Source organism: Physeter macrocephalus, chromosome 11, assembly GCF_002837175.3.
Source record: "Physeter macrocephalus isolate SW-GA chromosome 11, ASM283717v5, whole genome shotgun sequence".
NCBI classification, from domain to species: Eukaryota; Metazoa; Chordata; class Mammalia; order Artiodactyla; family Physeteridae; genus Physeter; species Physeter macrocephalus.
Genome location: NC_041224.1, coordinates 21,428,979 through 21,450,033, shown reverse-complemented (window position 1 = coordinate 21,450,033; position 21,055 = coordinate 21,428,979).

The window sequence follows — 21,055 nt, the reverse complement described above, 5'->3', positions numbered from 1 at the left end:
CTATACAGTTCTTTCTATGTCTGGGGGTGGGATTGGTGGTCCTTGAGACGTTACACAAACTGCCATGTATCTTCTGTGTTCCAATTGATGTCAGGGATGTCACACTTCTGAAGTGCTTACCTAAGGTGCCCCGTAAGAATCTGAAGCCTGGAGCTTGTGCCAGTCAAGCATTTCTCCACAGCTCAGTTGCCGATGTTATCTATGCAAGATGCCTCCATGTGGTTACCTGAGACCCGCCGCTGAGATGGCTTGACTTCTGTCTCCTGCAGTAGGTGATGACAGCTTTATGTTTTTCACATTCTCATTGTGCTGTGGGAACTCCTTTTAGGATGTAAAACTGATCCCCCACCACCAGCGTCTGTCCTTGAACCATTCTGATAATCCCCAGATGTGGTTGAGAACCTTCTGTCTTGCATGAGGCCCTCTTCCCTGAAATCTTGTCCTTTTTTTCCTTATATTTCTGGCCAACCACCTCCCTAGGATTGTGTCACCAGATGAGACATAGGTCTTGTCAAAGCTTTTACAACACATAGGTGACAAGCTTTGCACTTACTAATGTGTAACATAGACTTCTGTAAGTAGGTTGTGGAGAATTAAATTGGAATTTCTATAATAATTAGAGAAAATTAAAAATTAATTATAAAAAAATGAGGCATTAAATAATTAAAAATTGGAAATGAACAAAAAATAGAGCACTTAAACTTAAGGGTGACATACAAACTTCCAGTTATAAGATAAATAAGTCCTGGGGAGGTAGTGTACAGCATGGTGACTGTAGCTAAAAATACTGTATTACATATTTGAAAGCTGCTAAGACAGTAGATCTTAAAATTTCTCATCACAGGTAAAAAAAATTTGTAACTATATGTGGTGATGGATGTTAACCAGACTTATTGCAGTGATCATTTCATAATATATACAAATATTGAATCATTATGTTATACACCTGAAATTAATGTTATATGTCAAATATAACTCAAAAAAAAATAAACTTAAGGGTGATAAAGATAGCATTCAATAAGCATTTCTTTAAAACCAAGTAGTTTAGGTTTATGCCTAGGTACGTCGAAACTCTGAATGGCTCACATATAATACTGTCTTGAACTAAGAATGTATTAATAGCATGCAACTTTGGCCTAATGACTGGGAAATGGATACACACTGTGAGAGCCCAGTTGTCAATAAGACCTTCATGAGCTTTTGAAGAAGTGTTGTGCTCAGTATTGACTTTGCTTTTGGAATCTAGGGCACAGCTGAATTGCTTAGTGCCAGTGGCTGACTGTCTCATCTGGAGTAATCTGTCTCACAGTCTTTCTTAGCCCAACAGATATTTCAATCTCACACAGTCGCACCAGAGATCTACTCTCTTCTCTTCTTTCTACTGTTTCCTTGAAGAGAAGTGATAGTTAAACAAAATGAGAAATTGAAAACAAAATAGCAAACTTTACTTTCTAAAACAGTCGTGTAGAACTAAGGGTACAGTTTCCTATGAGATAACTCGTCCGTATACCAAACTTTGGAACCCCTGTTATATTCCCATAAATGGCCTAATTTAGCATTGAAAAATAATAGTTTTTATCTATTCCTCAGTAGAAGGACATGTGAGTTGTTTCCAGTTTTGGGTGATTATGAATAAAGCTGCTATAAACATTTTTATACTGCTTTTAATGTGAATCTAAGTTTTTGTTTCACTTGGATAAATATTGCTGGGTTGTACAGTAAATGTGTATTTAACTTTAATGGAACTGCCACTCTGTTTTCTAAATTGGGTGGGTGTAAATTTTGTATTCCCACTAGGAATTGAGGAGAGTTACATTTGCTCTGCATATTTCTGATCACTTGTTATTGTTAATTTAAAAAATCATAGCCATTCTACAGGTATTTAGTGGTATTTCATTATGGTTTTAATTTTCATTTCCCTGATAACTAATGATGTTGAGAATCTTTTCATGTGCTTATTGCCAACCATATATCTTATGTGGTACAGTAGTTGTTCAAGTCTTTTGCCCATTAAATAATTTTTAAATATTATTGTGTTTTACGAGCCCCTTATATATTCTGCATACAAGTCCTTTGTCAGATATGTTATTTGCAAATATTTCTTCTTAGTCCATGCCTTGTCTTTTTACTATCTTAAAAGTGTCTTTCAAGGAGCGGAAGTTCTTTTTTATGTGGTTATAAGTTTTTAAATTGAGGTGCAATTGACATGCAGTATTATATTAGTTTCATGTGTACAACGTGGTGATTCGACATTTATATACATTGTGAAATGATCACCACAATACGTCTAGATACCATCTGTCACCATAGAAAGTTAAAACAATATTATTGACTGTGTTCTCCATGCTGTACATTACATCCTGGCTTATCTATCTTAAAACTGGAAGTTTGTACCTCTTGATCCCCCTAGATAGCAGAAGTTCTTAATTTTGAAGTCTAATTCATCAAATTTTTTCCTTTATGAATTGGAATTTTGGTTTCACATATAATGGAGTATAATTCAATAATAAAGGAAACAAACTAACCGATAAACATGAAAATGTGGCTGAATCTCCTATACGTTAAGTGAAAGAAGTCAAATTTGAAAGGCTACATACTGTTTGATTCCATTTACTTGATGTTTTGAGAAAGACAAAACTCAAAAGACAAAAAACAGATCAGTAGTTACCAGGGGCTGGAGGTGCAGGGAGAATTCACTACAAAGAGGGAAGGGGAATTTGGGGGGGGTGGTAATGGAACCGTTCTATATCTGATTGTGGTGCAAATTGCATAACTATATGTGCTTGTCAAAACTCATAAAGCTGTTCACTAAAAAGTGTGGTTTTACTGTGTGTAGATTATGCCTTAATTATTTAAAAAGCAGTAGTTTTACTTAGTTGTCCCCTTACTGCAACTCACTTCCTTTAGAAGCCTTCATTAACAATGGTCAAAAAGTGGAAACAACATAAGTGTTTATCAATGAATAAAAAATATATGGTATATCTATGCAACTGAATATTACTCAGACATAAAAAAGAATGAACCACTGATTCACAATACAACATGGATCAACCTCAAAACCATTATGCTAAATTAAAGCGTCCAGATATGAAAATACATGTTGTATGATTCCATTCATGTAAAAAAGAATAAAAATGCTATATTAGAAAAAATATATATCAGTAGTTATCAGGTGCTACTGGTAGAGGGTGGGATATACTGCAAAAGGGCTTGAGGAAACTTCTGGGGTGATAGAAATGTTCTATAGTTTGGTTGTGGCAGTTGTTTTACAGTTGTGCTAATCTATAAAAACCCACTGAGTTGGGTTATTATTAAATGTATACAGTTCATTTTAAATACATTCTACATCAATAAATGTGATTAATTTTTTAAAGTGGGTTTCAAATTCTAACAGCTAATTTTTCTTAGCAGACAGATCTTCCTCGACTTATGATGGGGTTACAACCGGAGAAGCCCATGATAAGTTGAAAATATCCTAGATTGAAGTGCTTTTAATATGCCTAACTTACCAAACATCATAGTTTAACATAGCATCCCTTAATCATGCTCAAATACTTATATTAGCCAACAGTTGGGCAAAATCATCTAACACAAAACTTACTGAATATCTCATGTCATTTATTGAAAACTCCACTGAAAGTGAAAAAAAGAATGATTGCACAGGTACAGAATGGGTGTCAGCGTATTGGTTGTTCACCCTTGTGACCTCATGACGGAGTTGCTGCTCGCTGCCATTGCCCAGCATCACAAGGGAGTATCGTATCACATATCACTAGCCCAGGAAAAGATTAAAATTCAAAATTCAAAGTATGGTTTCTACTGAATGTGGATGGCTTTCACACCATTGTAAGGTCAAAAAATCATAAATAAGATCATCATCAGTTGGGAACCCTCTATACATGTAATTCTACTGTCTTTTGGGTTCCATTGTTATAGATGATAATTAGCTGTCCAAGTAATTATTAGTAATTATGATTCTCTTTAGGGTAACGTGTCTTTTTTCCCCCTCTGATTGTATTAAAGGCTCCTTTTTTGTTCTTTGATTTTTGGTAGTTTCACTGTGATGTGGATTTCTCTTTATTCTGCTTGATATTTGTGAGGCTGTTTGATTCTGTGGTGAGGGGTCTTCCATAAATTTTAGAAGGCTGAAGTCATTATTTCTTCAAATATTTTATTTACTTCATTCTCTTTCTCCTCTCCTTCTATTATTTTATTTTATTGGGGCATTATTTTTTATTCCTGCACCTTTAAAACCGTGGAAACCAAAGCTTAAAATTCCTAAGCTCAGAAATTGGCTTCCTTCAAGGAATAATCTGTTTTAAATTCTTAGTACCTAGCTGGGTTTCTGCCCTCACTTAATTTTTGGCATTTGAATATTCCTTACTTTCTTGCTGGACTTAGGCATTTGAAAAGATTTTAGAATATATTTTACTTATCATTTTAACTTGTTTTGAATTAGACGATCAGTTTTGGAACCCAGTCTCTACTGTCAGAAGATGGAACTGCACGGTACAGATGATGTCATTGGAAAAATTTATCATGATATATCCATTAATATTTAAATTCTTGTTTAACAGTTATCCCTTAATCACTACATAGCTCAGGGTCTAAAGATGTTTCACAAGCTGAAAGAGACTTTATAAACACAAAACACATCAGAAAATCCTGAAGAAATTTTGCTTTATTGGTATCGAATAATCTGAGGTCTGCTTCCAATGAGATTGCAATGAAACCAAAGACGTAAATTGAACAAGAGCTTATATTGCAAAGGGTGCACTGTTTCTTAACAGTTCACATTAGAAATTGTATCTGTATTTCAAAATGATCTCAAAATTACACGAAGCAAAATTTGGTAGCTGTGAAGATCTTTTGGGACAGGGCAATATTAAAAGAAAAAGGAACAATTCATTTCTTTTCTCTAGGTTGGTGAAATAATATTTCAGAAACGACAGAACTCATTGATAGAAAGTTTTAACTTTATTATTATTCAACTATGCCAATTTAAACCTGTATTCAATAGAGAAGTTATTCTCAATATTTTGGAATTTGATACCTAGTCATTTCATAGTCATTTTACTTTATTTTATAGAACCTTTGAATTTCAGATATTGTGGTGGTGTTAATCAAGTTCGGGCTTCAGTATTCCTAATGTGCACTGGCCACCATGCTATCTTCTGCTTATGTAAGACAATTTTAGCTGTTTCCCAAATCTCCCAGGGGAATAACTGTACTTACAGGTTGTCAAATTGATCACGCACACACATACATATGTAAACATATATATCAATGAAATATGCATTGTTGATTTTTAGCTCTGAAAGATTTAAGCATTTTAATGAACTAATTTAGATGTCTGTGTTATTTTGTTCCTGTTATCAATGTCCTAAATATATTTTATATATATATATATATATATTTTGCGTTACGCGGGCCTCTCACTGTTGTGGCCTCTCCCGTTGCGGAGCACAGCCTCTGGATGCGCAGGCCCAGCGGCCATGGCTCACGGGCCTAGCCGCTCCGTGGCATGTGGGATCTTCCCGGACCGGGGCATGAACCCGTGTCCCCTGCATCGGCAGGCGGACTCCCAACCACTGCGCCACCATGGAAGCCCTGTTTGATATATTTTAATAAAGAAGGAGATTTTGAAATTATACCTTATTATGTATCATTCTGGAGGAGATTCTTACTTTTTTTGAATAAAACTTTTCTAAGTTGTCACTTCTTGCATTGCACATTAAAGTTTTGTTAGTTGTGCATTTATATTTCAGATGCATGATAATTTTATATAAAGCTCTATTTCTGAAAAAAAGTATTATTTTAATAAGCATTCCTTTATATCTCTAAACAGAAAATCGTATGGAAGACTGAGAGCAGTATTTGATATCATAGAAGGAGGGTAAATTTTGAGATTTGAGTCAAGCTCTGCTGCTCACCAGGTATGTAGCCCCAGAAAAACATTGCATCTCTACAAATTTCAAATAGCTCAAATGTAAAATGAGTTGAATATTACCCAGGGTTGTTATTTATATTGATTAAGTAAAATATGTGTGATGACTGCAACACAGGTACTCAAAAAATTAGCTTTTCTATTTTGGGGTGAATTCTGCTCATTAGCTCAAGTTTATTTAATTTGTGAGGCAAGAACTAATGGAGTCTACAACTTATGCTTAAAGCTGTAAAAAAGACTTTATGGTTAGAGCCTTAGTGGCAGTTTTCTAGAGGTTCATGGTAGGAATGGTAATTTGAGTATCTCTCTCCATTCCATTTACTCTCATTGTGTGACAATCAAGGACCAGTTGTGAACAATGAGGAAAGCAACCACCTTAGCTGAGAGGAGGCACTCTATCACTTTTTTGTCAGAGAAAGTTTTTAGATGAAGGAATGCATCTATTTTTGTATTTTGAAAACCTCTGCCCCTGCAAGATGTCATGTTAGGCACTTACATAATTATGTTAAAATGACAGTTCTTATCTCCAAGAAATTTGGAGACACACAATTGGGACAGATGTTAAACTGAAGGCAGCACACAATGATTTCTCAAGAACTTATTATTTTCAGTCTTTTTTGTTGTTGTTGTTGTTGTTTTGTTTTTTTTGTGGTACGCGGGCCTCTCACTGCTGCGGCCTCTCCCGCTGCAGAGCACAGGCTCCGGACGCGCAGGCTCAGCGGCCACGGCTCACGGGCCCAGCCGCTCCGCGGCACGTGGGATCCTCCCAGACCGGGGCGCGAACCCGGCTCCCCCGCATCGGCAGGCGGACGCGCAACCACTGCGCCACCAGGGAAGCCCTATTTTTAGTATTTCTTAAGCCTCACTGAGATAAATGATTTCTATGGAGGATTGTTTGAAGCAACTCATTCTATTCTGTGAACTAAGCCAGAGCATCAAAGAGCTATGGAGTGGTCCATATTATTTTGGTTTCCTTACAAAATTCCTTTTAAATTTCTCTTGCATACGCCCTCCCATAAATTACATTATAGGATGCATATATTTTTTCATTTATTGTAAGCAGTTGGGAAAGCAGCTGAAGATATCATCTACTGCATCACTGAGTAGCCCTTGTAAGGAAGATCCAAGGCACATATAGGGAATTACAGACTTAAAAATTATTCCTTTGTTGGCCATCAGGAAGTTCTAGAATTAATATGTGGCCCAATTTTTATAACTTTAGAACCTATAACATCCATAACTATATACTAATGCTTAGTCTTATAGTTCAGGTTTACCTTATAGTTTTCTAACCTTGTTTTATATTCACTTGTTTATATTGGGTTGGCCAAAAAGTTCATTTGGTTAATGAATATGTTTTTCAATAAAGTTCTTGGTGAAAATGAAAAATGTGTCTTTTATTTTTATTTAAAACCGAATGAAATTTTTGGCCAACCCAATATTTTATTTTATTAAATTAAGCTGTCAGTTTGTCAGTACTTCATATCCTTTGTGTCTTGGTATATATTTAAGTAGATAATTCCTCAAACAGAAACAGACTCATAGATACAGCTTGGTGAAAATGAAAAATGTGTCTTTTATTTTTATTTAAAACCGAATGAAATTTTTGGCCAACCCAATATTTTATTTTATTAAATTAAGCTGTCAGTTTGTCAGTACTTCATATCCTTTGTGTCTTGGTATATATTTAAGTAGATAATTCCTCTAAATAATATTTCTCTTATTAGCAACTTTCTGGAAATGCTAGTTCACTTTTGTGTTAATACCCTAGGAATATTTTAGTTCAAAATTCAGTGTTGTATTTTCAACATATTGAGGAGAATTAAGGAGAAAGGAAATGGGAAGTGTGCAAAGATTGGAAAGCTTAATAATGGTAGTTATCACAGAAGACAGAGCTATGCATGAAATAATTACTCACTCATGTAAAATTCAAACTATTCTTTATATAATAGTTTCAAATAGCCAGGCTTTTAAGAAAAAACAGCCTTTTTTCCAAAATAAAAATACTATACATCACAAAAATGACTATTTATGAGGTTACACATAATAATGCTTAAAACTGAGTACTTTGTGCATTCTCAAGCTTCTCTCCCCACCAGAAAGTAACCCCTCCTACCATTTACATAATAAAAATATGTCTTGCTGCTGGGGATTGGTAAAAGTACCATTTAATTTAAGGATAGCTCTTTAGGTGTATTTCATTTTATCAATTCCCTTAAGCATAATTCTGGACTCTTGTGTCCCTCATGCCATTCTTTCATCTTTCCCATTGCTTGAAGCAAATTTATAGTTATTATTTAGAGTCATCCAAAATTTATTAATATTTATTCATTTTTATTGTGTATCAGGTACTGTGCTAAACAGTAAAAAGATGACAAAAATCTTAAGTATTCACTGGCTCTTGCTGCAGTTAATTAATCTGCTATCTTTGAAACATTTTGTACAAACACTTTGTTTTTCATTCTGTCTTGGATCCCTCCTACCTCACTCTCTTTCTTTTCCAATTTTCTCCCTGGTATTTCTTATTTCCCTGAGGTTTGAAATTGGAATATATCCCAGAGCTCTGTCCTTGGCCCTTTTCTCCATCTACACAAACAAACTTGGAGATCTATATGGCCTTGTGGTTTAAATATCATATAATAATAATAAATATTGTTATCTTGTGGTTTAAGTATGTGCTATATATTATGTGGTTTAAACATCTCAGCCCAGACCTTGCCCCTAAACTTCAGTCTTATGTGTCTAACTGTCTAGATGACATTTGTACTTGGATCTCAAACTTTACATTTCCTCAACTGAGCTCTTGATTCTCCCCACAGCCTGGTCCTTTCTGTCTTCTCCAGCTCAGAGAGATGTAACTCCACCCTTCTAGTTGCTCAGGCCAAAAATCTTGGGAGTCATCTTTGACTAGTGTCTTAAGCTCCCATCCCCAATACAATCTCTCAGTATTGTATGCACCAACAGGGTTCATTTTCAAGATATATTAAGGTTCTGACTGCTTCTATCACTGTTACCACTCTGATCCAAGCCATCATATTTTTCTTGGATTACTGCAATAGCTTCCTGTGTTAGTCATGGCATTAACTGCTGCAACAACTCCAAAATCTCAGTGGCTTAGTGCAACAAATGTTGATTACTTGCTCACATGACAGTGAGTGGGTGAAGGGGCGCTGACCTACATGGTCATTCACGGACCCAGGATTCCTCCATCTTTCTCTAGGACATGGAATTCTCCACTGGATTCTCTGCACATGGCAGAGAATGTGGACAATGTGTGAGTTTTCTTGCCAGGCCTGGATGCTGCATCCATCACTTCTGACTGCTTCCCATGGCTGGAAGTCAGTCACATGGTCTTATCTAACTGCAAGAGAAGCTAAGAATTTGCATTGAATGTGAATACAGGGAGGAAATAAAATTATTTGGTGAACACACAGCAGTCACAGTGAGCTCATTAAAATGTAAGAATCAAATTGCTTTATTGCTGTAAATTTTCCAGTGGCTTAACTTCTCACTCGGAAAAACAGCTGACTCTGTACAATGGGTTAAGGGGTCCTACATGATCTGGCTACCATTACCTCTTTCACTTTATTTCTATTACTCTTTATTTTCACTCCTCTTCAGTCACTCTGACTTCTTTGATGGTCCTCGAATGTGCATGATCGACCTCAGGGCTTTTGTACTTGCTATTTCTTCTGCCTCCAGTAAGTTTCCTCTAAATATCTGCATGGCATTCTGCCTTATCATCTTTGCATCTTGGTTCACATATTGCTTTCTCAGTGAGTCCATTCCTGCTCACCCAAATTAAAATTGCAACCATCAACACCAGTACTCCTTACCTTGCTTCTTTGCTTTTCTTTTCATAGCTCTTATCACTTTCTATTGTACTATTTATTTTGTTTCTTATCTCTCTCTTCAGACTAGAATATAAGCTCCATTAGGGTATGGATCTCGTTTGTTGTGTTCACTGCTATATCCTCATCTCCAGGAGTAGCGCCTGGCATTTAGTAGGTACTGAATAATAATTATAATAAATAGAATTATTTAAAAATAATTATGATAATAATAATAATGATTTGTTGAATGAATGAATTCTCCATTTCCAAGGACTTTAAAATCAAGCTAGGAAGACAGACAGATAACTATATTATCTCACTACAAGACACCGATACCAAGAGTTACGGAAACAAAGAAAACTCTGATTTATTCTGCCTGGAATCTGGAGGCTTCACAATGAGGACAATGTTAGACCTGGGCATTGAAGAATAAATAGGTGTTTTCAGGTCTTAAGGGGCATTCTAGGAAAAAAAAATAGCACAAACAAAGGCTTGGAAGCAGGAGTATTGTGACACTTGGGAAACAACTGAGGAATCGGAGGGGTCTGGAGTTGGATATGTGCATGTGTATTTAAAATGGGGATATCAGACTAAAATGTTAGGTTTGTCTAAAAGTGTTTAGTACTGTAACACATTTGGATTTTACTGTTGGCAGGGGAGAAACTTGGCAGTCTTTAGTAGAAGTATGATGAATCCAGGTGTGCATGTATGAAAGATAAACTTGGTGAACTGTGTAGAAGACTGAGGGTAAGTGGCAGGGAACTTAGTGAGAGGCTATTCATGACAGAGCAGATGAACAGCTGATCTAAAACACTCATCAAGGGCTCATATGGACAAATCTACTCAGTCACAAGGATAGCATTTAAATTGTTTGCCTATCTCTAAATGGCAATGGAGAGAGGTCTGCGTAAATGTGGTTAACCCTTTAGACCAGAGAGATTGTTAGGAACATTGGCTTTGTTAAACCTAAGCATTCTATACCTCCATCTATGTGAAAACTGCTTCTAATGTTTTTCATGGCCATTACAGCAAGGGTCTCAAAGCCTGAATCTCAAGCATCTTCTTGTGAAGATATTCTGTGAGCAAGAGCAGACATGGGCATTTACATTACTAAATGGTGACAAATTGTTTGGTTTTGAATTTGATCCTTGATTCATCAGGCCTACTTGGCCTCTCTCAAATGAACACCATGATCTGTGAATGATTTATGCTACACTGATTTTATTCCATGCAATAATTGAAAAATTATTATTGAATGCCCACAACATTCACTTTATAAAGTACTACAAGGCATAAAAATACGACGAACACTTAGAGAAAAGCATTCGAGTCACAGTGCCTGTTTATCATTGCCTCAGCCCATTACAAGCATCCCCATAATAAAGTGATAGTAAAAACCTGTGGGCCTTGCAAATAATACTTGTAATAGGATGGCTTCTCCGGCAGCAAAACATTTGTGCTTATTTTAACTTTTTTTTTTTTTTTTTGGCCACGCTGTGTGGCATGTGGGATCTTAATTTCCCAACCAGGGAATGAACCCGCACCCCCTGCAGTGGAAACGTGGAGTCTTAACCACTGGACCTCCAGGGAAGTCCTACATTAACTTTCTAAATCTGAGCTGAATCATTTCCAAAAGACACTCTTTTTGTTTTTGTTGTCTCTGAATGCTCTAAAATTTAGCAAGTGAAGTCGGATATAATAAGTTGTGTGTGTGTACTTATGTCCTGGCTAAGGCCCAGGACTGATAAGAAGCTAGGCTGCAACTAAGTGAGTACTAAGACCAAGATCATCCACGAATTTTTAACTGACATGATACATTTATCCCTTTAGAGAGCACAAAATCTGGAAACAACCTTGTTTTGTTTTATAATGACAGATGCTATCATTAATGATTTGATATTATTAATGATTTTTCTCTATTCAACATATGTGTACATTAATAGTGAAGAAATGTAAAAACCCGGGCTTACTAGGAAACTGCATATATGAAAAATCCTCTAAAGTAAACATGATAATGAATGTTTCAAGTCTTAGCACTTGGAAAATTGGTGATCTAAAGCATCTGAGCCTGGATTGTAATCCCTCTGTGAGTTCATTTCATACTGAGTTGTAGAACTCGATAAAATATACTTGACTAAATTCTGGACGCTGATGGTATTTCATTTTTGTGGGTGTTTTTAGCTTCACTGGACTTAGCCTTGTTCTAGGAGTGTAAACAACAGTCTTCTCATATCCTTTTGATCCTTTATATTTCAGCTGCAGCATCCCTTCTCAGCTTCAGTGTCAGCTTCTCATCCTTCCTCCATCTTTCCCAGCACATGCTAGGTACTCTGAACTAAGACTTTCTTTTGGAATCCTGAACTTAGCTCTTTTCATCATTGCATAATACATGGCTGCAGATATTTCTCTTTTAGATTCATTTTCCTATAATCATTAAATTGAAAAGGCTCTGCATCCTATTGGGTACTTACTTCTGGTTTTATTTGGAAGAAAGCAATATGGTTCTAAAAAGTTAAGCAAAACATGTTTTCAGTTGTTATAAGCGTTCTGAAGAAATAGGAGGGTAGAGGAGACATATTTGCATTATTTTAGTCTAAACAGATAAAAAATGCTCTCCACAGAAAAGTGAACTTGCTTATTCATTTTCTTGTTTATTTGAGGAAAATGCTACAGTTTTATATTTTGCTTTGGGAGGACTTTTGATATTTCCAACGAAATAAGTTGTCATTGGTGTGAAAGGGTGAGCAGATGATCATTGAGGAGGCTGCTAAATCCCAGTGGGGATGATCCAAGAATCAGCCTGTTTTTTTTTAAATTTAAGATTTATTGAGGTATAATTGACACATAAAATTTTAAGATATTTAAAGTGGTGATTTGATACATGTATACATTGTGAAAGGATTCCCCTATTGAGTTAATGAACACATCCATCACCTTATATATTTCTCTCTCTCTCTCGGTGAGAACGTTTAAGTTCTATTTTCTCAGGAGATTTTGATTATACAATACAGTATTATCAACTATTGTCATCATGTTTTATATTAGATCCTCAGATCTTATCCATCTTATAGCTGAAAGTTCATACCCTTTTACCAATCTGTGCCTATTTCCCACCCCCTCTCCCCACCCAGTCCTTGGCGAATACTTTTCTATTCTGTTTCTATGAGTATGACAATTTTTAAGGCTGTTATGTCGAATGAAGAAGGTTGAAGCAAATGAACTGAAAGAGCTCTTTAAAAAAGCAAGTGATTCTGTAGACTAAGTCTTCCCCAGTAGTATTTCAATATCTAACTCTGGCCAAAAAATGTTTTGGTAGAATTTATCAGTATCAGATTTCCATTATCCATAGCTCATCCCAAATGTTCTAGTCATGAACTGCTATATTAGAACAGTGCCTGGTGTGTTGTAAGTGCTCAATAAAATATTCATTGAATGAATAATTTTGGAAGTGACATTTATTGAGTACTTACTGTAAGCTAGGCATCATTCTAAGCATGGGAAATATGGTGGTATATAGCAGTACCTGAATAAAACAGTTGGAATACAGTGGGAATTCTTGTACTTTCCCCAGTGGAATTTATAAGCCATTAAACCATAGTCATCTCCCCAAAAGTGGATGTACCGGACTCTGACACTCCTCACAAATGTGACATTTTAGAGTGCCTACACTGAGATTATTTTCAGTCATTGTGGTTTGTAAACTTTTATGGAAACAATCCAACTTAGTCCCTGGCATACTAAGGTACTTAAAGCAAATGAGATCTTTATTTTGTGTCTTAGGTGCTTGTCAGAGAGTCTGGTCTGGATTATACTATTCTTTTCTCTCAAAAGACAGATGAAGACACTTCATATCTGAGAGTCATCACCTAAGGTTCTTCTCAACTGGTACTTCCACAGGTGGGTTGAGGGTATGCAGAGATACCAAGTCCTTGGTCTCCTGCAGTTGTAGATAGGCTTGTTCAAGGCCATTTGGAGGGACACGTGTGGGTCTGAAAAAGTCTCCAAAGATCTGGTCCAAGAGATAAGTGTATCATGAATTTTCTGGATTTTCTAATGTAATACCACCAGAAAGTTCGATTGATGCTTTAGATGACATTAATTTTCTGTAGAAATTCCCACAAAAAAATTACAAAATATGTCCTAAGGTTTTGTTTTTAGAAGATTGTTATAAAAAACAAAGCCACACGGACTAAATATTTAGCAATATTCATTATGTTGTTAAATATTCTTAATGAAGTTACTGGCAGGAGACTTTCTCTCTCCTGAAAATAAGAAACAAATTGGCAGCAATCATTTTCTTTCTTTTCCATTTCAGAATAATTTTATTATTTTTCGTGGGAAGCCAAATGTTAAATTTTGTGCTTAACTGATGTATATCAAGAATTAAAAAATATATTTTCTTCAAATGGCTAGCATTTTTATAAGGGGAGTGTACCCTAAAGATTCCTTAAAAAATATGCTTTAAAGATTGCCATGGAAATGATAGGCTTGAGAAAAATACCTATTTGGCTTTTTTCCCCCTTTGCCTTTATAATGAAGCTACAAAACTCTGATATTTGCCAAGGGATAATATAAGAATGAATCTTTTCACATCTTTGAAAATATAAAAGCTGCTTGAAATATTTTCTATCCAAAAACCTTCTCGACTCCACATTTCCCACCAGGTCTTGTCCAATTTCTCTACGTCCTTCACTAGCAAACTTCTTTAAAATGGTAATGAGCACTTTCTGTTTTCTCATTCTCCACAAAACCCCCTCCAGCAGGGCCTTCTTTCTACATCATCCTACAGCTGTTTCTTATCCATGTCCTCCATGTTCCTAAATCCAGTGGTCAACTCCCAGTCCTCACCTTACTGATGGAGCAGCAGCATTTGACATCATCAGTTGCCCCTTCCTCTTTGAAACTGTGTCTGCCCTTGGTCACCAGAATATCATTCCCTTCTTATTTGTACCTACCTTACTGGACTACTGCTTCTCTGTTGTCTTTGTTGGATCCTACTCAGCTTTAAGACCTCAAATACTGAAGTCTCTCAGGGTATCGTTGTTGGATCTTTCCTCTTCTCTGTCTATATTCACTCAACTGACTCATCTCATCTTGACCCAGAGATTTGACTCTCAAATATTATGTTTTTCCATTAAGCCCCATATTTCAAATTACCATAAAATCTTATCAGCTCTACTTTCAAAATATATTCTAATTTTGAGCTATCAATTAAATATTTTTAGTCCAAGCCTCTATCATCTCTCACCTGGACTTTTGCATCAGGTTTGTAATGTGTCTCTCAGCTTCCCTCTTGCTCTGTGCTCATCCACCCCACAGTAACAGCTTACAAATGAAATACCAAGTGCTTACCATGGCAAGTAACACTCTCTATGAAATGGTCTTCACCTGCTTCTCTATCTGCATCTCTGGCCAATCTTGGCCTCACTCACTCGCCTTCAGCCACTCTTGTGGCCCTGTGGCATCTCAATCATGCTAAGTCCCCTCGGCCTTGGCACACAGGGATGCTTCTGCCAGAAGCATTTATGTGCTCGCCTCATAGCTCACTCTCACTTCATTCAGGTTTTCTATATAATGACACCTGATCCAAGAGTCCTTCCCTGAACCTTTAACAAACATACGAGCCCTGCCAGCATTTTAACTACTATCTGCCCTCTTACCTGCCTTTATTTTCCTTAGAGTACCTATCAACATTAATTACCTATTGATTCAGTTGATTGATCATTGCCTTTCGCCAGTAGAATGTAGGCTCTCTAAAAGCAGGGTTTACCGCTCCCCCCTCCCTTATTTTGCATTTATAGTCTCAGTGCTAGAAGAGTACCTGACCTGAAGCAGGTGCTCAATAAATTTTTTTTTCAATGAACAAACAGAAGAAATAGTAGATGGTTTTCAGTGTATTGGTATGGAAGTATTTGATTTTCTTATTTAAAATCTATAAAATGCTGGTTGTGGCTCTACGATTAATCAACTCTATGACTCTTTACCTCTTTGTTCCTTTGCTGAGCTCATACAGGGAAATGGAAGATTCATTCTAAATGGGCTTTGCTAGAAGACTCTCTTCCTGCTTGGAGTTCTACTGGAAAACTGATCCACTGCTATCGAGAAACATGATTTTTGTGAAATTTCCTCTGCTACACCACTGAAGATCTCTCCTACTCTAACAGTGATAGATCAGCGATTGAACAAGATCAGCACCCTTTGGTCACTTTTTCACAAGAGCAGGATTTATTTTCAACTCCATCTAATTATTTTCTGGAATCTTCTTTTGTAGAATCATTACTGTGTTATTTTATGGGAGGATGCTGGGGGTAAACTGCTTTAAAGCAAGGATATATTGAAAATGTTTCCTCTGTGGCCAGATTGTCCAAATTTGACTTTGGAGTCAATAATTTTATTGGATATTTAGTGCTTATCAAAAGCACCTGCAGCCAAAATAAAATGTCAATCAGAGGCATACATTATACTGCTAGAAATTCAAGATTTCATAGGATTTTTGTGATGTATGGTATGGTATGACAGAAATTAAATTGAATATGCCATTTCAAATAAATCCTGAGGATGGAAAAATATAATTTTTAATATTTGCTAAAAATATATTATTCTCTAGCAGTGAATGCCACAGTCAAAATACATAACTAATTTTAAGCTAGACCCCAAACGAGTAAATACATATAAAATTTCAAATGTTGGTATGCACAGTAAAAGACAAACAAATAAAAACTAAAAGAACACTGTAGGTAGACCTGTTTTATATAAGGTGGTCACAGACAATCTTCCAAGTCTGAGATATTAGAATTAAGACCTGAAGGGGAGGAGGGAACAGCCTGCAGGTCTGTGGAAGAAGAACTTCCAGGTGAAATAATAGCAAATGCCAAGGTGTAGATGTGGAGACATTCTGGGTATTGTCCAGGGAAGCAATGAAGCAGATGTGTTAGGGCAGAGTGAATGGGGTCAGGAGTGGTGTTAGATGAGTTAAGGAGGGTGGTGGGGGTGTAGGTGGTGTAGGACTTTTAGACCACTGTCATGACTTTGGCATTTACTTAGTGTGAGATTAGAATCCAAGACAGGGTTTCCACTGGAGGAGAAACGTGGTCAGGTTTCCTTTAACAGAATGACTCTGCAGTGAGGAAAATTGACTGTATAAAGAAAGAGATAATATAAAATGAAAAGAAAAAAAGGAAAACCAGTTAGCAATCTCTGTACAAAAGAGAGGCAACTTTAGCTTGGAGACAGTAGAGGTGGTCAGATTCAGGATCTATTCAGAAGCTGATAGGTCTTCTGATGGACTGAGTGATGTTAAGTGAGAAGACAACCATGACTGAGACTTCTTGCTTGAGGACCTGGTCAGAGGGGATTGCCATTTACTGAGATACAAAACAGTGTGGGAGGAGCCACTTTCTGGTTCATTTTGAGTTCATTTTTGAATATGGTATAAGGTAAGGAACCAATCTTATTCTTTTGTGGATATCCAGTTTTCTCAGCACCATTTGCAGGAAAGACTGTCCTTTCTCCATTGAATGGTCTTGGAAGTCTTGCTGACGACATTTGACCACATTTATTTCTGGGCTCTCCGTTCTGTGCCATTGGAGTATATGTCTGTCTTTATGCCAGTACCACACTGTTTTGATTACTGTCGCTTTACAGTAAGTTTTGAAATCAGGAAGTGTGAGAACTCCAATTTTGTTCTTCTTTCTCAAAATTGTTGTTTATATGTGCACAACATTGTGTAAATTTTATATATATATCTGTATATTATATCTAACACTGTGTAGGTTTAAGATGTACACTATGATGATCTGATACATGTATATACTGTGAAATGATTACTTCAGTATGGTTAGTTCATATAATTTGATGCTATTTATTTATTTATTTATTTATTTTTGGTATTATTTATTTATTTATTTTGATCCTTTCAGGATCTTAGTTCCCTGACCAGGGATCAAACCCGGGCCCTGGAAGTGGAAGCTCAGAGTCCTAACCACTGGACCACCAGGGAACTCCCAATGTTATTTTAAATATGAATTGTTTTCTTAATTTCCTTTTGAGGTTGTTCATTGTTATTAGAGATAAACTAATTTTTGGTGAATCCTTAATCCCCCCCATATAGTATTTCTTAATATCCTGTGAAAGTAGTGTTCTGAAGAGCACAGTTTGAAAAATACTGCCCAAAGGGATATCCTAATTTTTATTGTTGTTGCAGAGTCTTTCTTTGAACCTATTTGCTTTTTCACATTATTTGGAGAACTTTCTTTACGTAATTTTTAACATTTATGATGTTTCATGTTCTTATTTATTTTGAAGGAAAAAACCCTACAGAATTTGAATAATGCCCATAGTGCAATGAAAGTTAATTTATCCATCTACCAGAACTCCCTATTTATTTACATTTCACTAATTCAAGGGATGAAGTTCAAATTTAAATTCTACTGCAGGTGAACTATATGACTTTGGACATCCTGCTTCATGATTCTGAGCTTAAGCTTTCTAAACCTGTAAGACAGAGTAACAGCATCAGGCTTATTTTTGTTATAATCAAAAAGTATACATATGTGTATATCACTTTAGAGAGTGTTTCCGGTTGGGGAATGAAGAATGTGGATTGTATTTAGACTTTGATCTTGGTTCTTTATGTTCTAAGTTATGGTATTAAACTTTTAAAAACTTGCTTTATACCCTAAAAAATGAAGATGTATATGCAGATCATATGGTCTAATAATACCATTCATTCATTTCTATTATTTAGGCATGAGAGTGTTACTAGGCTTATTAATTTCTCTGATACGGTCTGACAAACTGATGTTTGAAAGCACAAAAGTGAGTGGTACTTCCTGAGGTGGGGGAGTTAGATGAGACATTTCTAAGCATGATTTCTAGGAAACATTGTTTGAACAAACTAGTAAGTGAAAAAGAGTCAGGTCCTTGCTTTGTGGTAGCAATATTCCCTTCTCTTCATTATAAAATGCAATCATTTAATTTTATTTATTTATTTAGGCTGCACCACGTGGCTTGCAGGATCTTAGTACAGTACCCTGACCAGGGACTGAGCCCGGGACCCCTGCAGCTCAAGTGCAGAGTCCTAACCACTGGGCCACCAGGGAATTCCCCACAATCATTTTAATACAGCCCAACATACTGTGTAAGAATAAACTCATTAATAAGGATAAAACACCACTGAAATCATTGACTGAAGAGGCTTTACCTGAGATCTTTTATTTCCCTTATTCAAAATTGTGGAACAGATTTGCCCCCAAAGATTGTAATTATTCTTGTCTTTAATCTCAGTTCTCTGGATAAGTTTAAACTAACTTCTTATCACTAGCCTCAGAGGTGGCATTGCTGTTATCTCCATGGTGATAAAGTGCTTTCTGCTACACAGAATACAGTTGCTGTTATTTCTCAAAGGGCTTACTTCCCAAGCAGGAAAGTCCATTCTAGTGTAAAAGATTCTAAAGGAGAAATGTCAGCAGTATGTGGTTTCTTATTTCTTAACTCTGGTTGGAGGTAGGAAGAAGAGGAAAGAGATTCTGGTTCCCTGAGAAGTCACTGTTATCAGAGGTGGTGCATGTGTCCAGGTGCCGTCCCTGTGTTTCTGAGGTGCCTGGTGTCCTGCAGGCAGCTCTGTCCCTTGCTCAGGCTCAGTGAGATGGCAGGATTCCATATCATCGCTTCATCCCACCTGCCAAAACCCTCAGTCCCAGAAGGGTCCCCACAGTCGGTTGTCTCTCTGTCAAAACCACAAATGCTCAAGGATCCATTCATCCTTTCCTTCTTTTATTTGTTGACTTACTCACTTACTCATCAACATGTATGTACTGAGCACAATGTGTAAGGCATTTTTGGGGATACAGAGATGAAAAAAAATTTATGTCCTCAAGGGAATCTCAGTCTACTGAGCTGATAAACAAATAGGTAATTCAACTCCAATATGATTCTTGTCAGAGCACAGAGGAAGGATACCTTATCCGTGAGGTGGAGGGAGAAGGTTACACTTGAGATTAAAAGATAAATGCAATTTCTCCAATTTAAGGAGTAAAGTTTGAAATTCCAGGCACAAGGGACATCTCACGCGAAAGCACAGGGCCATGGCACCAGGCAGTTCACTACTGTTGCTGGAGGATGGATGATTCTCTGGCTGTTTACAATGAGTCTCTGCTGCGGGTGGCCAGGCTGCTGAGAATTGAGTATGATGTCTTAGCAGATGGCAGGGTTGGGTGGTTCCTGTCCAGCTCCACTTTCAGAAAGTGGCCATTATCCTGCCCTTGATCACCTTATATGCATCTCCTAGAGTGATGAGACTTTTTACTATGACTTTCTTGGCCTCTGCCTCACTTGATGATCTGCATGTCTCTTTCAACAACTCACTGAGATAAAATCTTTACCGCTGGTGGGGCTAGCTAAGCCTTCTCCCCACATTTGCAGCTCTGCGATTACTCCCTGCAGACCTCCTGTGAGGCTGCATGTCCTCCTTATCCTCCCATAATGGCCAGTTGGTGGACAGTCCCCTCTTTCAACTTCCATCTGGGTCTTCACAGGGATAGAAAAAGAGATTGTTCCAGAAATAAGTTATAGTTCAACACTTTTAGGAGAGTAGAGGACATAAAGGAGTATAAATGGCCAATAGGAAAATAAAACAGTAAACAGTAGTAAAGAAGAGAAAATAAACACTAAAAATAATAGAGTGGTATAGTCTTAATATATATTATTGAAATACATATAATTAAAGTGGTGGCTCCAAAGCCTTCTAGGAAGGGATGTGGCTACATTGGTTGTCTGGACAGAGGGATAGCAATTATGGCTTAGAACATGTATTTTAGGATAATGGTTTTAAAAACATTCCATATCTATTAATTCTTTACACAAAGCCTCCACCATAAGAGTCCTCAAGTATAAAAATAATTTTGGCTTTATCTGTCATTTACCTTTATGGTGCAATCTGATACTCTAGCAAATTAGGGATGTCCTGAAAAGAGCTGCTGAAGGTATGATGTGGGAAGACAAGACACTTGTGGGGGGGGGGCTTGTTGGGAGGAGGAAGTGTTGTGTCTCCATCCCTGAGGCTTCAGATTAGAGAGAATGCAGACATTCTTTAGGTGGCTTGCCGGGACTTGTTGAGGTGGAACTTTTCCCCAGTGTTCTGCAGGGGATGGGGACAAGGCACTGACGGAACCCCAAGGTGCTGGCTTCACAATACACAAACTTCTAATCCATTTGCTCAAATACAATCCAAGTAATGGAAAGAAAAAAAAAAATCAGACAATCTAGTCATTGGACA